Source organism: Petaurus breviceps, unplaced genomic scaffold (genome assembly GCF_028583685.1).
Source record: "Petaurus breviceps papuanus isolate PSGF00001 unplaced genomic scaffold, PetGlider_PUasm1.0 188, whole genome shotgun sequence".
Lineage (NCBI taxonomy): Eukaryota > Metazoa > Chordata > Mammalia > Diprotodontia > Petauridae > Petaurus > Petaurus breviceps.
In genome coordinates, this window is record NW_027185804.1 from 41,289,927 (window position 1) to 41,305,836 (window position 15,910).

The following is a 15,910-nucleotide window of genomic DNA, read 5'->3' on the forward strand; positions in this document are numbered from 1 at the left end:
TCCAGATGAAGAAGAACAAGGAAAGTAAAGGCTTCAAAATTCCATTGAAAGTTTGTTGTTTTCTGGAGAGAATGGGGACACTTCCAACTTTAAAGTGTTTTTTTTAAATAAATAATGAAGCTTAAATTGGAAACCATTGAAGGAAAAAATTATGGCTGTCTCATTTATTTGAAGGATTTTTAGGAGCAAAGGAGGGATTAGGTTGATTAAATTTGAACCAAGAGGATATGATGATTAGGGAAATGTGAGGGTTACAGAGAAGCAGATTAATACTTTAATTAAGGAAGGAACTTCATAACAACTGATGTTATCCAGGTATGTAACAGGCTACCTTGAAATGCACTGAATTGCAGAGCCCACCCCAATCCTTAACTGGATATGTTCCATAAAACTCGGATGAACCATGTACCTCTAAACAACTATAGAGGGATTCTCTTAAAGATCCATACTGGAATAGACTCTGAATTACCTTATATACAAGATTCTGTGAGTCAACATTTTAAAGATTTAAAAAGATTTTAAAATTTAAATAGAATTTTAAAACCCCCCACCATTTTACTCTTTTTTTCTTTCTTGAAAGTTCCAGAAGGTGATTTTTTAGGAGGCTCTATGTCCTGAGTATTTGACACACCACCAAGTAATGTAAACCATATTTACAGGAGTTGACCTTTCCATTTTTTTTTTATCATTTCAGTCGTGTTCAACACTACATGATCTAATGTAGGATTTTCTCATCAAAGATACTAGGGTGGTATGCCATTTTTTTCTCCAGCTCATTTGACAGATCAGTTACTGGGGTAAATAAAACAAAGTGACTTGTGTAAGGTCACACAGCTAGTAAGTTTCTAAAGTCAGATTTGAAATCAGGAGATCTTTCATTAGCTAGAGAAATTGAAATATGAGCTCTCCTTAACACATAACGTGACTTGGGGCAAGATTCAGTACTATCTCTTATTCTCCCCACTTCTTTTTGTTGCATTATTATAGTTCAAAATTTGCATAAGACTAATAAACATCCACACATGAAAAACAGACACACTGGCAGTTGGGATCATTGAGTTGACAGTCTAGTTATTCATCAGAAATGAAGCTACAAATTTTCTGCACTGGATTACAATATTACCCAAACTAGCTAACAGGTCCATCATAATCCTGACCTTTAAATGTTTTTGTTTGTTTGTTTTTGGAAGGGGAAAGGCAAGGCAATTGGGGTTAAGTGACTTGCTGAAGGTTACACAGCTAGTGTGTGTTAAGAGTCTGAGGCCAGAATTGAACTCAGGTCCTCCAGCCTCCAAGGCACGTGCTCTATTCACTGCACCACCTAGCTGTCCCCATTGCCCTTTAAGTGCTTGCTTTGGCCAAAGAGAATAAAATAAACCACTAAAGCAGACCTGCAAAATCTGTGACCCAGGGCTGCTTATGACATGCCAAAGGATTTTGGGCAGCCCATGAGAAAATGTAGAGGAAAACATACTTTGGTGGGCTGCAGGTTGCATACATAGAGGAAATCCTTTGGTGGGCTACGGGTTGTGCAGACCTGCAATAAAGGAATAGCAATGGGACCAAAAAAAGTATATTTTACTCAGTATGTGGAAACAGGGTTTTTTTTTAGTTGACATGGTGATTTGATTTAAAAGAGCATAACTAACACAATGATACCACTATTGAAACCACAGAAATAGTATATGACATTTTCAGAAGGTTAAAATAATGTACCCTAGCAAACAAAATAATAATCTATTTCAGTTTCTACATCTATGTCACTTTATCTCCCATGGTCTGTTTCTATGTTTCTACATCCATCTCCCTAACTCCATCTTTCTGTCTCCATTTGCCATAACCATCTCTTGCCTCTCTGTATCTGTGTGTGTCTGTCTCTGTATTTCTGTGTCTGTCTGTCTGAGTTTCTCTGTCTTTCTCTCTCTCTCTCTTCCTCTGTTTCTATCTCTGTCATTCTCTGTCTCATACTGAATTGACAGTTTTTAAAGAGAACATTTGCTATGAAAATAATGTGTAGTACTACTATAATCAACACACCAATTGATATTTACCATTATTTAACATAAAGACCCTTGCTCAACCTAAGTTGGAATCTAGCAAAACAAAATGAAAATCTTAGGCAGTTTTCTTGTATTTTAAAAAAGAATCCCTAATGGGGGTCTTATTTCTGTTCAATGTCAGTGCTATGGAAATAGCATAATAAGAATCCTATTTTTTATGATCTGAGGAATAAATGGAGAGAAAATTAAATTGTATATATTTGGCTCATCCTTTCATGACCTGAGAGATTGAGGAAGCAGTTTTTTGAATGCAGCAATGACATCCTTGTTTCTCAGGCTGTATATCAGGGGGTTAAACACTGGGGTCACAGTGGTGTAGAAAAGAGCCAGCACTTTGCCTGATCCTGCTGATTGACTGGATTTTGGCCGCAAATACACAATACTTCCAGACCCATAGAATAAGCACACAATCATGAGATGAGAAGAACATGTGGAAAAAGCTTTGGATCTCCCTGAGGTTGATGGTAATTTCAGGATGGTAGTTATGATTTTAACATAGGATGCAATTATCAGTAGAAAGGGAGTTATGATGACTAGCAGAGCAACGACTTGGACAGAGACCCTTATCTTATATGTGTCCCCACAAGCCAATTCAAATAAAGGTGGGGCATCACAGAAGATGTGCTTGATTTTGTTAGGACCACAGAAGTTCAGAGAGAAAATCTGATATATCTCCTCTATTAGTAGTGGGATTCCAATCACCCAGGAAGCCACCACCAGTTGAACACATACCTTATAATTCATGATGAGAGGATAGAAGAGAGGCTTACAGATGGCCACGTAACGGTCATAAGCCATCACAGCCAGGAGCAGGCACTCTGCCACTCCCAGAATATAAAGGAAACATGTTTGTAAAGCACATTCTACAAATGATATGGTTCTCTTCTGGGTCCAGAGATCTGCCAGCATTCTGGGGAGAGTGACTGATGTGTAACAGATTTCCAAGAAGGAAAAGTTCCCAAGAAAAAAAATACATAGGAGTTTGGAGAGCAGAATCAATCTTGATTATGACTATGAGGAGGCCATTTCCTATAAATATACTTAAGTAGATGACTAAGAAAACCCCAAAGAGAAACCCTTGGAGGTTGGGAAGGTCAGAGAATCCCAGGAGAATGAATTCCATCACACTGGTGAGATTGTCCTGTGCCATTGGGTCTTTCTTCTGCCTGTGGAAATGATGAATTAAGAAGGAAGCAATCACTTTCCTTCTCTGGTTCTCAGTTACCCTCTCAGGCAAAAAGTGAAAATTGGATTTGAGGATTTACCAAATATTTCCTAGATTTAATTTCTTGTTTTTATCACCAACTCCACCCTTCTGTGTTATGTTCTTTCAATTCCTATTTCAATTCTATCATTCTATACTCTTTCGTAAAAGCTCAAAATCAAATAATAGGTGATACTTAAGTGTTTATCCTTATACCATGTATTATGCTAAAGATCTAAAACCATCATTTTTTATGTGAAATTATTCTTAAAATCATCATTTTCAAGAGGAATACAGTTCTAAACCCTATTTTATATTTCTGTTTTACTATATACTATTTCCCTGACAGCAGAAACCATAGTCTTCACAGTGGATATAGCATGAAAAAAGACGTATCTTATTTCTCTCCATTCTGTTGTGTAGACTTCTGCCATACCAGATAAAATCGATTTCCCACTTTCTTGAACTACCATATCATAGAATTTCTACCAGATAGTTGCTATTTAGCAAATGCCCACTGCCTAATCTCAATTATATTTCCCATATGTCTATCTCATGCTTGTTACTGGATTCTTATGACTTCAAGGGCAATGGACATGTCTCAAACAATTTTATCTGTCTTGAAATGAATCCTTCACAGAATAAGTCGATATAAATATTCCTTAGGTGGAATAGATTGCCTTAATGATATGAATTTAAGGTAATGCATTATGGCCAAAATATTTCCACTGCTGACATGTGTAAAATTAAAAATTTTATTAACAATGACAGTGACAACTTATGCCACTTTATTACATCTTCATTTATCAAGGTATTTTCTCTTTTCACAGTTTAGAACAGAATCTTGCTCAGATTGCTTCCAAAGTAGCATACCTGAGAATTAGTCACTGAACGAATGACAAGCAAACAGGTAAATTATAATAGTTCAGAAATTTAAACTTGAGTATGAACTGGGACATAGCTCAGCAGAACTGGTGTATGTGAGAGGTGGGAGAATTCAGGAGGTAATAGGAAAATACTTTTTTTTTTCTTCAGAAATGGTAGGTGGCAATAGAACTAATACATCTGATGGAGTACTGAGAGCAGTGAAGTGAACCAAATATTTTCTTCTCTTTAAAAAAAGAAAAAAAAAACTTTTACTGTATCTATCACGCTGCCCTTGTAGCCATCTTGGATTCTTTAATGTTTTAGCTTGGTACAATGGGAAGATTACTGGCTCTGTATACAGAAGATGGCTTCAAATTCCACCATTCAACCTTATTATCTCTATGTTTCCATAAGGAAGTTACTTACCATCTCTGTGCCTCAATCTCCTCATTTATAATGTGGGGCATGACCCTGATATTCCTTCCATTTTTAGAACTCATCCCAGACCACTAAAGTATGCAAAAGAGCACCTTATCTATAGCACCAAGAGTCACTCCTGCCTTTGTGCATTCAATATCCACCTTGACCTCAAAGCCCCTATTTCTGTCTCTGTCCTCTAGCTCCTCTGTTCTCTTGCTTCATTCATCTCTTTTTCTCATCCTCTGTTTCTTTTTATCCATCTCTCTGTAACTCTTCTACTTCTGTTACTGTATTTGTCCCTCCGTCCCTCTGTCTCTCTGTCTCAGCTTTAATTACTCGACTCCTGATTTGCCAGTGTCTATGCCTGATGGTCTATCTTTGTTTCTGTCTCTAATTCCTTCCATTTAAAATTTACATATGTAAAGTACCTTAAGTAAACTTAAAATGCAACCCCATGCTACATCATGTCCTCAAAGTTTAATTCAATGGGAAAAGACCACTGGAAGAGAATACAGAATAGACATTAGAGCCACCACTTTATAGCTTCAAGACCTTAAATTGTTACGTTTTCATTTTATTTCCTTATCATAGGAAAAGCTGAATAAAGCTATTCCATAAAACAAAAGGCTAAGAATCAATCAATTAGGCACTCCCTTCATGATTCCTGTCAAACTGATTTCAAATCACTAATTAATGTTCTTTGAATGAACTAACTCAATTTGGAATCTTTACAATGCTATTTTCTAGGCCACATTTCTTTATCATGTTAAAAATAACGAAAAAAACAACCTTTTTTCTTGTTGGTCCTTCATCTCTGTCTATGTTATTTTCCTTATAGAGCAATCGCTTTTTAATGAATTACCCTATTCTTTTGACACATAAACAACACAACCCTTCTTCTCCCAAAGTAGAACGAAGCAAAACCCTTCTTATCATTACTATGTAGGATGCTATAAGCCTCATTCTTCACTGATAAACTACAACTTCTTTTCAAAGAAAAGGACATACTCTTTCATCAGTAGGCTACTGAAGTCTTGGTGTCACATTGATCAAAAATCCTGAATTATTTTTTTTTATTCTTAACTAATTTTAGAAATACCTCTTTTTCTATTTCTTCCCTCATTCTACATCATTGAATTTAAATCCTGTGTCAATTTTTCAATTTTTAAAAGTTTTTGTGTTCATTTTGTCCATTTTTCCTAATTCTGTCTCATTCACTAGTGATCAAAAGATGCAAGAGCTAATAATAGTAACTAGCACTTACATGTAGTGATTTAAGGCCAATAGCAGTTCCAATTCATTTGATCCTCAGAAATTTTTTAAAATTTCCATTCATTATTTATTGTCAATAATGTGATATCAAATGACATGTAGTACCATAAATGTATATAATTATAATTAGATATTATTTGAAAATATATAACACTATTGTTCAATGAATAAGAACGCCTTTTCTTCAAGTTCATTGTGATCAAAGAAAGGGTTTCTACAGATATATTTGAATGTAATAGACATTCCCCTACATTTGACTTCTATAGGGAATGTAACTGAGCATAAGTCATATGTGAGAGGGCATTTCAAATGGTTTTCCATTTTTCATTTGGGTAAACTGAGGCAGAAGCAGCTAGGTAATGCAGTGGATAGAGTACTGGGTGTGAGTTCAAATAGCTTCCTGAGTTCAAATCTGACCTCAGATCCTCACTAAATGTAAATGTAAACTGGGCAAATTACTTAACCCTCTTGGCCTCAATTCCTCATCTTTAAAATGGTCTAGGAAGAAAAAAAAAGGAAAACCTCTTGGAGTCAGGAAGAGTCAAACATGATTTACTAATAACCACAAAAAGGGGACCAACAAAGGTTAAAGTGACTTACCAAGGCTCAAATCTTAAAAGCAGCATCTGAACCCAGGTCCTCTTGAATATCACTACTCAAACAAGATGTAAAAAAGATCACAAACAATAGATGAATTCAATTATATGAAAGAAAAGATTTTGGACAAAGGATTTTAATGCAATGAGGATAAAAATATCTATTGGAAAAAATAGCTAAAATGTTTTTGATAAAAGTCTTATTTTCCACATACATGTATATACATACATACAAATGTATGCTACGTATGTAAAAAAATACAGGATATTGTACCTCTCAACAAACCTGAAAGGCAGGTGCCGTTACTTTCCCCGTTTTGCAGATGAAGAAATAGAAGCAAATAGGTATCACGTGATCTACTCAGCCACAGAGATAGTAAGATTCTGAGGTCAAATTTAAACTTAGATCTTCCTGAATCTAATCACATTTTTCTATCTGTTGTGCCATCTTACTGGCCCTAAGAGGCCAAATAATATCGAGGCCGATTTCACTTAACAGATAAGTGAAAATAGACAATTGTCTCTTCTGACCTTATACTCATTCACTGACTATGTGGGAGGTGGGGGGGGGAAGAGGAAAAAAAAGAACTACTTATTGTTGGCATTCTAGTAAGAAGACAAGAACAATGATACTCTTGTGGTGACACAATTAATCCAACATTCAAAAATCCATTTGAAATTTGGCAAGAAAAGTCACTAAACCATTCTTTTCCTTTTTCTCAGCAGTCTGATCATTATAATTTACCCTTGAAGGAGGCCAATGACAGAAAGAAAGATTCCACAGCTACCAGAATATTGATAGCACACTTTGTGGAAGCAAAACAAACATTCAAAACCTGGAATGAAACTGGGTATCCATCAGTCAATAATTCAATACATATTGATATAAGAATTTTATTAAATATAATAATATAAAGATATCAGAATGAAAGAGATTTTTGAAGGTTTTTCTATGAATTGAGACCAAAGGAAGAATGAGGAATCATGGGGCAGCTCAGCAGTGCAGTGAATAGAGCACCGGCACTGAAGTCAGGAGGACCTTAGTACAAAATGGGTCTCAGACACTTGACACTTAACTAGCTGTGCCACCTTGGACAATTCACTTACCTCCAATTGCCTTGTCTTCCCTTAGAAAAGAAGCAAGGAAGGAAGGAAGAATAGGGGGAGCAAGGGAGGAAGGAAGGAAGAAAAGAAGGAAGGAAGGAAGGAAGGAAGGAAGGAAGGAAGGAAGGAAGGAAGGAAGGGAGGGAGGGAGGGAGGAAGGAAGGAAGGGAGGAAGGAAGGAAGGAAGGAAGGAAGGAAGGAAGGAAGGAAGGAAGGAAGGAGGAAGAAAGAAAGACGAACCATGTCCTTGCATTGGGTGAATTGAAAAAAAAAATGAAGCAGTTCATATGAGATTAATTGCACTCTCCATTTTTGATCTTTGAAAACAGATGGCAAAGCCTGCATTCCTGGTCTTGAAAATGAGGGTTAGGGTATGTACATGTGTGCAATATGGAATGACTTGTCAGGTATGATTTATTAAATGCTTGCCTTTCTTAAAACTTTTTTTTCTTTGTTGAAAAGGAAATTAAGTAGATGAGTTTCTTCAGGAAATTACTGTGATATACAAAATAAACAAGAATAATAAGATGTGAAGACTAGAAGCAATTATAAAAAGCAATATTGATTTATTTGGTACTTTTCTGTCCACTTATAAAGGATTCCCACTATACTTGGAACATTGAGTGGTCAGAGGATATTCTATATAAAGAACTCTCATTCCCCATATATTTTCTTTCCTGTGTCTCTAATCCTGGAGTGGCATCATCCAATTTAGAACTGGAAGGCACCTCATAGATCAGTGAGAATTCAAACCATAAACCTCTTTCCAGTGAGAGAAAAGGAAGGAGAGCCAGCAAAAGAGCCCATACTTACCTTTTTCCGATGAAATTAAATCACATTCACATGTTTCCCTTTCTGATGAATAGATTAAAATAATATAGGTATATAATAAATGGCATCCAATAACTTCTTTAATGCTTGCAAATATATTAACATGAATTATTTTGCTTAAATACCAGCTCAGCAATTAATATAAGTACTGCAGCTATTCCCATTATACAGAATAAAAAACTGAGATTCAAACACTCTGAATGATTTGCCCAAAGTTCCTCAGTGAGATTCAGAGTGAGGATTTGAAGTCAGTGCTATCTTTACTGCTGGTTCAACAATTTCTTAGTTTATCTCTCACCCAAGCGTTACATGGTAATGTAACACAAATATTACCAAATTCTGCAAAGAGGACCATCTTCCCTTCTAAAAATGATCCTTTAATCAAAATCACTTTGTACTCCATAAGTAGACATGGTTCCTGCCTTTCTTAACCCTCTGGGGATACCACCTTTCCCATGCTACTTATCTCATTTTAATGAGATGGAAGGTATTCTGGCTCAAAGTCCAGTAACCTAAACACCTGTTAATAAGTCAATTTAACATAATAGAATAAACTGGGACTTTGAGCCATGAGACCATGTTGCATCCTTTGCTCAGCAACTTCTTAACAGTTTAACTATTGCAAGATTTCTATTCATGTCTCAACCTGAGTTTTTCTATCTGTAAAAGAGAAAGACCCTTGATAGACTGAACCAAATTATCTTCCCTATATCATGTCACTCCAAAATAAAGAACTGGGTATGTTTCTCCCATCACATGACCTGCCTCCCAGATCTTGGGAAGATCCACTAGTACATCCTAAGGCATTGAGATAGAAAATTAGTGTTAACAATACTGAATTATGAATCAGAGGACAAGAGAGTAAATCCTAGCTCCCCTCATTCTTGGCTCTTTGACCTTGGGTAAGTAATTTCCATTTTATTTTCCTCAGTTTGCTTCAAAATTGGATGTTGTAGTAAATTATTTCTCTAATCCTCTGCCTTGAATAGAAGCCATGACCATTCACAGCAGTTGACTAGGTGAATAATCAAGAACTACTATTTCTGGTACAATGGAGCATCACTAGACCTTATGATTTGACTGACCAATATCTTAGAATCCTCTGGGTCTTACCATTGCAAAATGGAGGATGGAGGGAAACATCTTTCATGTTTTACCATATAACTTCCTAATACAATCTAACGCCTCCTGGAACTTGCTTTGTCTCTTCTACTGTACCCTTAAATTGTGTAGACTTTTCTATCTACTATGCAGATGAATTCTTTAATGTGTGTGTGGTTTGGTTTGTTTATTTTTAGCAATTATAGGATGAGCTCTGAAAGAACTTTTCTTTTTTTTATATTCCCAATTCTTAGCCTAGTGCTAGCAAATAATAAGTACTGGATTTTTTTTTCACTTAAGTAGTTTATTCATTTGTTTATTTACTCATTCCCTCCCAGGACTAAATCTTCTGATTCAATGACCAGTTTATTTTGGTCTGCAGAATGACTTAAAGTATAACTATTCTGTTTCTAAACTAGGACTAAGTAAACTAGGAGTAAAGGGATATATATATATATGACTGAGGCCTGGACAAGACTGATTTTCACCACACTTCATAAATCTGTGTTGAAATGGATTATGGGAAATATCTCTAGTAGGCAAATGTGTTTTCAGATTTTGTTTTTAATTAGAAATAATGCCAGTCAACTTATATATCTGAAACATGAGGTGACAGATTCTTAAATAATTTGACAGTCCCTTTTTTCTCTGTCTCTCAAGTAGCAATTGTGTTTAGGAATCATTCACACTTTTAACATTCACTAAGCTCTTTAAGTTCCAGCCTAGCAGAAGCCAAGAGTGATTATAAGAAAATGTAATATAAACCAGATAACTTTAAATGAATAGGAGGTATTGTTATTATAAAATGCAGATATTAGCTTGAGAAAGGTAAAGTTCAGAAAAGAGATTTCTATGGAGGGTAAGTGGAAGTGAAGGTGGGAATAGAGAGATCATAAATTTGAAGATCCAATGAGGTACAATAGGGCAGAAATAAGTGGCAAGGTTGGGAGGAGAGAGACAGTGATTTGGAATACTGACAGAAATTTAATCCTGGGCTATGGAAGTTGATCAAATTTAAAAAAAAGAAATTTGCCAATGAGTTCAGTATCACATCTGTCATTAATATTTATTGCCAGGCTCTGGCTCTCTCTCTCTCTCTCTCTCTCTCTCTCTCTCTCTCTCTCTCTCTCTCTCTCTTTCTGTTGGTGCTTCCTGTGGAGGGGCTTCTATCTCTTTTCTGGTGCCATGCCTGCCCTCAGACCCCTGGTGAAGCCTAAAATCATCAAGAAGTTCATTTGGCACCAGCCCAACAGATATGAAAAGATCAAGAGAAAGAGGCATAAACCAACAGGCATTGCCAATAGGGTGAGAAGACGATTAAAGAGTCAGATCTTGATGTCCAATATTGGTGATGAAAGCAATAAGAAGACAAAACACATGCGACCAGGTAAATTCAGGATATCTTTGGTGCACAACGCCAAAGAGCTAGAATTGTTCCTGTTCTTCAACAAATCTTGTTGAACTGAGATTGCTCACAGTGTTTCCTCTAAGAATTACAAAGTTGTCATTGATTTAAACAGTGGCTCTCTTGCAGTTGGGAGACCAGAAGAGACCTTCTGTAGAACATAGCATTTGATTTGAGGTTTTAGAGAAAGCCAGGGATTCTAGGAGGCTGCAGCAAAGAGGGAGAGCATATATGATCTAAGGGAAGTTCTCATGAAAGAGAATGAAAGACTAGGAATCCATCAATCAACCAATCATTCAATAAGAAATTATTAAGTGTCAACTACTTGCCAAGTACTGTGTTAGATGTTAGGTCTACAAACACAAAAGTAGTATCATTAATGTTCTCAATGAACTTACATGCAAAGATTAGGGACTACATTACTTTTTATTTACTGCGTACATGTATATATATATATATATGTTTGTGTGTGTTTATGCAAATAAGTATTATATAAACATATGTGTATTAATTATTCATGAATACATACCAAAATATATTCCTACATTCAATGGAATAAAGATATATGTGTATGTGTGCATGTATGTAAATATATTAACATTCATGTTTTCTCCCCTATCCTAGGACTTAGCATAATATGATGCATATGATTAGCACTGGATAAATGTTTGTTGAATTATATTATTGTATGCAAATGTATACCCTTATGCATATTTATAAATCTTTACTGTATATGTGTGTGAATGTTTGTATATATATATATATACACACAAATACATCTAGAATTAAAATACACAATTTATTTTGAAAGAAGAATGCTAGTATTTGGGGGATTTTGGAAATAAATAATTTATACGGTGGTACTTTAATTGGATCTGGAAGGAAACCCAGGATATTAAAAAAAATGGAGATGAGAAGGGTGACAATTCCTGGAAAGTGGGGTGGCCAGTACTAAGACATGGGGAAGTGTAGTGTCATATAAGTAGAAAAAAAGTAAGTAGGACTCTAGAGCTGTATTAAATCATATATTTTCTAAGGGTTCTTGTTATAAAGAAATTTCCATCATATTTTGCCATCTAACTTGTCAATAGAATAGAATATTCCTGAGACCCGGGCATCATCCCTACTAATGTTCCCCTCCCCCCTTTTTCTGTTTCTCTCTCTGTCTCTCTGCCTCTGTCTCTCTCTGTGTCTTCCTCCCCCCCTCTCATTTTAGTGTGAGCTCTAAGAGAGAAAGGACTCTCTCTTTTTTTCTATTTATATGCCCAGTACTTAGCATGGTGCTTGACACATAGTAAGTTCTAAATGAATGCTTGTTAATTCATTTCTTCATTCATTTATTTATTCATTCCCTCCCAGATCTAAGCCTTCTGATTCCATGACCAGTTTATTTTGGCATGCAGAGTGACCTAAATTTTAACTATTCTGGAACCACTGGGTACTATCTCTGTATTAAAAGAGATACATGATTAACTGAGACCTAGAGAAAATCTCCTTTAACCATACTTCATGGATCTATGTTAAATTGGATTATTGGAAATGTCTTCAGTGGCAGTTTCAAAATTATTCCTTCGATATAATTCCAGTCAATGTGTGTGTTTCAAATCTGAAGAGACAGGGTTTTAAATAATTTGCCGGTCTATATTTCTTTGTCCTCCAAGTAACAATTCTGTTTAAGAACAATTCTTATTTTGAACATTCACTAAGTTGTTTAAGTGCCTGCCTTAAAAAATGGAAGAGTTATTATAGGAAAATGTGCTATAAAATGTCTGACTTTAAATAAACATGAGGTATTATTATTATAAAATGCAGATAGTAGATTGAGAAAGTTAATGTTGAGGAAAGATTTTTATAGAGGTTCAGTGGAAAGAAAGAGAGGAAATGGAGAGGATCTAAATTTGAAGAAGATCCAATGATGTATACTACATCAACAATAAATGGTGAGATTGGGGTGGGGGGACTGAGAGATGATGACTTGAAATAGTAACTGGTGGGAATTAAGATGGGATGCAGCGATGCTATACCTAACAGCTGGGTGTCTTTGTTTAGCTAATAAGTCAGTTATCTATTATTTGAAATTTACCAATTGAGAATCTGTGTTCTGATGAAATTAAAAAAAATAAATTTGTCAATGTGTTTAGTATCACAGCTGTCCTTAATACTTATGTGCCAGAATATAAATTTTCAAGTTCCTTTATTATTCTACTCAATAGCTCTAATCTTGGAGCAAAAAGAACATGCTAGGAAAGTCAATAAGAAGTTTTTCAAATTTTTTTTTAACTATGTGCCAACTTCTACCCTATATTCAGAAAACAAAGAAAGGCAAAAAAATTCCCTGCCATTTATTTTCTAAAGTAGAGGAAAATCTAAAAAAAAAAAAAACCAGTGCCATATAATGCACATGTGAAATAAATGGATTTAGATTGAATAGCCAAGGGAAGATTGGGGAGGGCCTGAGCTAAGGTGCTGAACTTATGAGTAGTCAAGAAAGGAATAAAACTAAAGGACGTTTTTGTGATAGTTAATTATATTAAATTGACAGACTTTGAATAAAAACAAATTGAATTCAGATAAGCATTGTGAAACATCAATTAGAAAAAAATATTAAAAAAAGATCTGTTAAGGATCTTATTTTAGGAAAAAAAAATCCCCAAATAGCATATCTGTACTGGACTGTCACTTCATTTTTTTTTTTTTAAGCAATCGGGGTTAAGTAACTTGCTCAAGGTTACACAGCCAGTTATTTCTGGGTGTGGTGCTGAGTGTCTGAGCCCGGATTTGATCTCCAGGTCAATCCTGACACTGGAGCCAGTGCTATTACTCACTGAGCCACCTGGCCATCCCTAAGCAATTGGGGTTAAGTAACTTGCTCAAGGTTACACAGCCAGTTATTTCTGGGTGTGGTGCTAAGTGTCTGAGCCCGGGAATCGATCTCCAGGTCAATTCTGACACTGGAGCTAGTGCTCTTACTCGCTGTGCTACCTGGCCGCCCTGGACTGTCACTTCCAATGCGTAAATTTCCAAAGATTACAAATAATTCTGAAAAGAAAATATGTAAACTGTTAACAACCACTTAAAATATGGTGTAATACCAAGTGATACCCATAGCAGCTGCTTTGCACTTACATGTGTGTTTCCAAGGTAGATTTGCAAAATATAATAAACTCTGTTTCTCAAAGGTGAAACCAAACTATTTATTTGGAACATCATTAGGACACCTGAAAGTAAGGTGTAACAAGATAATCATCACTAATCCCAGGAGCATTCTTTCTGTCAGGACTCCCCACAAACAAGTTCCCCTAGACAAATTCCTCGCTCCACCCACTCACAGTTTGCTTCTCTCTCTCTCTCTCTCTCTCTCTCTCTCTCTCTCTCTCTCTCTCTCTCTCTCTCTCTCTCTCTCTCTCTCTCTCTCTGTCTCTCTCTCTCTGTCTCTCTCTGTCTCTCTCTCTCTCTCTGTCTGTCTCTCTGTCTGTCTCTCTCTTTCTCTATCTCTCTCTGTCTCTCTGTCTGTTTCTGTCTGTCTCTCTTTCCCTCTCTCCTCCTTGGGTAAGCTCTTTCCACTTACTGAGCTCCATGTGACCCAGGTTCCGTGTGGTAGACCTGTTAATGAGTGGGGAAGATGTTCCTACTTCATTAACACTATATGGATAAAAGGAAAAAAAACCTCAAAATACAAACAAATTAAAATAATTTTGAGATATCAATTCACATCCAACAAATATATAAACATGTCACTAGATTACAATAATGTTGTGAGAAGGCAAGGGAGATAATATAATGCTTTTAGATTTCTAAATTGACCATACTATTCCAAATGGAATTTAAAATTTTGTTAGGAAAATGACAAAAAAAAATTCTACATATAAAATGAAGAGAGAGAAGGAGATGGACAGACAAACATATCTACAGAGAGAAACAGACAGAAAGACTTACTGAGACAGAGAGACACAGAGAGACAGAGAATGAAAGATAGTGTATTATACCAAAAAATGAACTTATGAAATTATTTCCATCTTTCCTATAATAACTAACACATCATTTTGTGATGAAAATGAGAGCATAGATGGCATTTAGTGTTATTATAATATTAAGTCAAACAAAGCAATACAAAAGATCCCACATGCTGGAGGAATCAGATCACCTCACCTGGTTCAAAATGAGATAATGTTCAAGCGGCTAACAAATAGTGCACAAAATCAGCAGGTCCAAAGGGAAAAACAAAGGATATATTCAGACCAGAATTTAGGACAATTATAAATGTGATTTAATTAGAGCTATATTTAAAACTTGAGCTTGGATTCAAAAATATTATTTTTATGTGCAATATTGGTAAGTATTTTGAGCTGTGACTAAATGGCAACTTAATTTAAGAGATTGAGACAGAAGAAAGCCATATGGATTTCTTTGCAAATTCACTGTCAATAGAGACACAATATGACAATAGAAGCTTTTGAAATTTTTGACTGCCTAAAATGTGCCATAAATCCCAGAATGAAAGAACTCATACTTCAATACACTCTATTAGACCATCACTGGAAATTGATGTTCCATTCTATGCTCCACTTTTGAGAAAAAGTCTCTAATAAGCTAGTAAGTATCCAGAAGAAGGTGAACAGGGAAATGTGGGATTTCAAGATAATGAGGTTTGTGGTTTCTGGGAACCCCAAAATGTCAGGGTACAGGGTGGCATCTGCCTGGAATTAATTCAGGCACTCAAAACTTCCTTCAGTCAAATGATAAGGTTTATTTTAATGCCAGTAGAAGTGATGAGATGCTTAGGAAATGTTCAACTTAATGGGCATAAGACAAACTTATATACAAAAAAGGGACAGGAAAAAGATCAGGATAGAGTTAAGGAGTGGCAAATAGTCTGGGGTAGGCTAACAGCAATACTGAAAGGAGTAAAGTAGTCTGGAGTGGGCCATTGGCAATAGTGAATGAAAGAAGTATTAGCCAAGATTGACTGTGAAAGGAGAGTCAAGTAAACTAATTTAGATATCTAAGTGGACTGGGGTGGACTAGATACCTTGGGCAAGAAGCCTGATGA

The 15,910-nt window shown here is 35.8% G+C and overlaps 1 pseudogene; it reads right to left on the reverse strand.

Annotated features, from left to right (window-relative positions):
* Positions 1 to 2,273: 2,273 nt before the first annotated feature.
* Positions 2,274 to 3,219, reverse strand: LOC138163355 (olfactory receptor 10AG1-like; annotated as a pseudogene).
* Between the last annotated feature and the right edge of the window lie 12,691 nt (positions 3,220 to 15,910).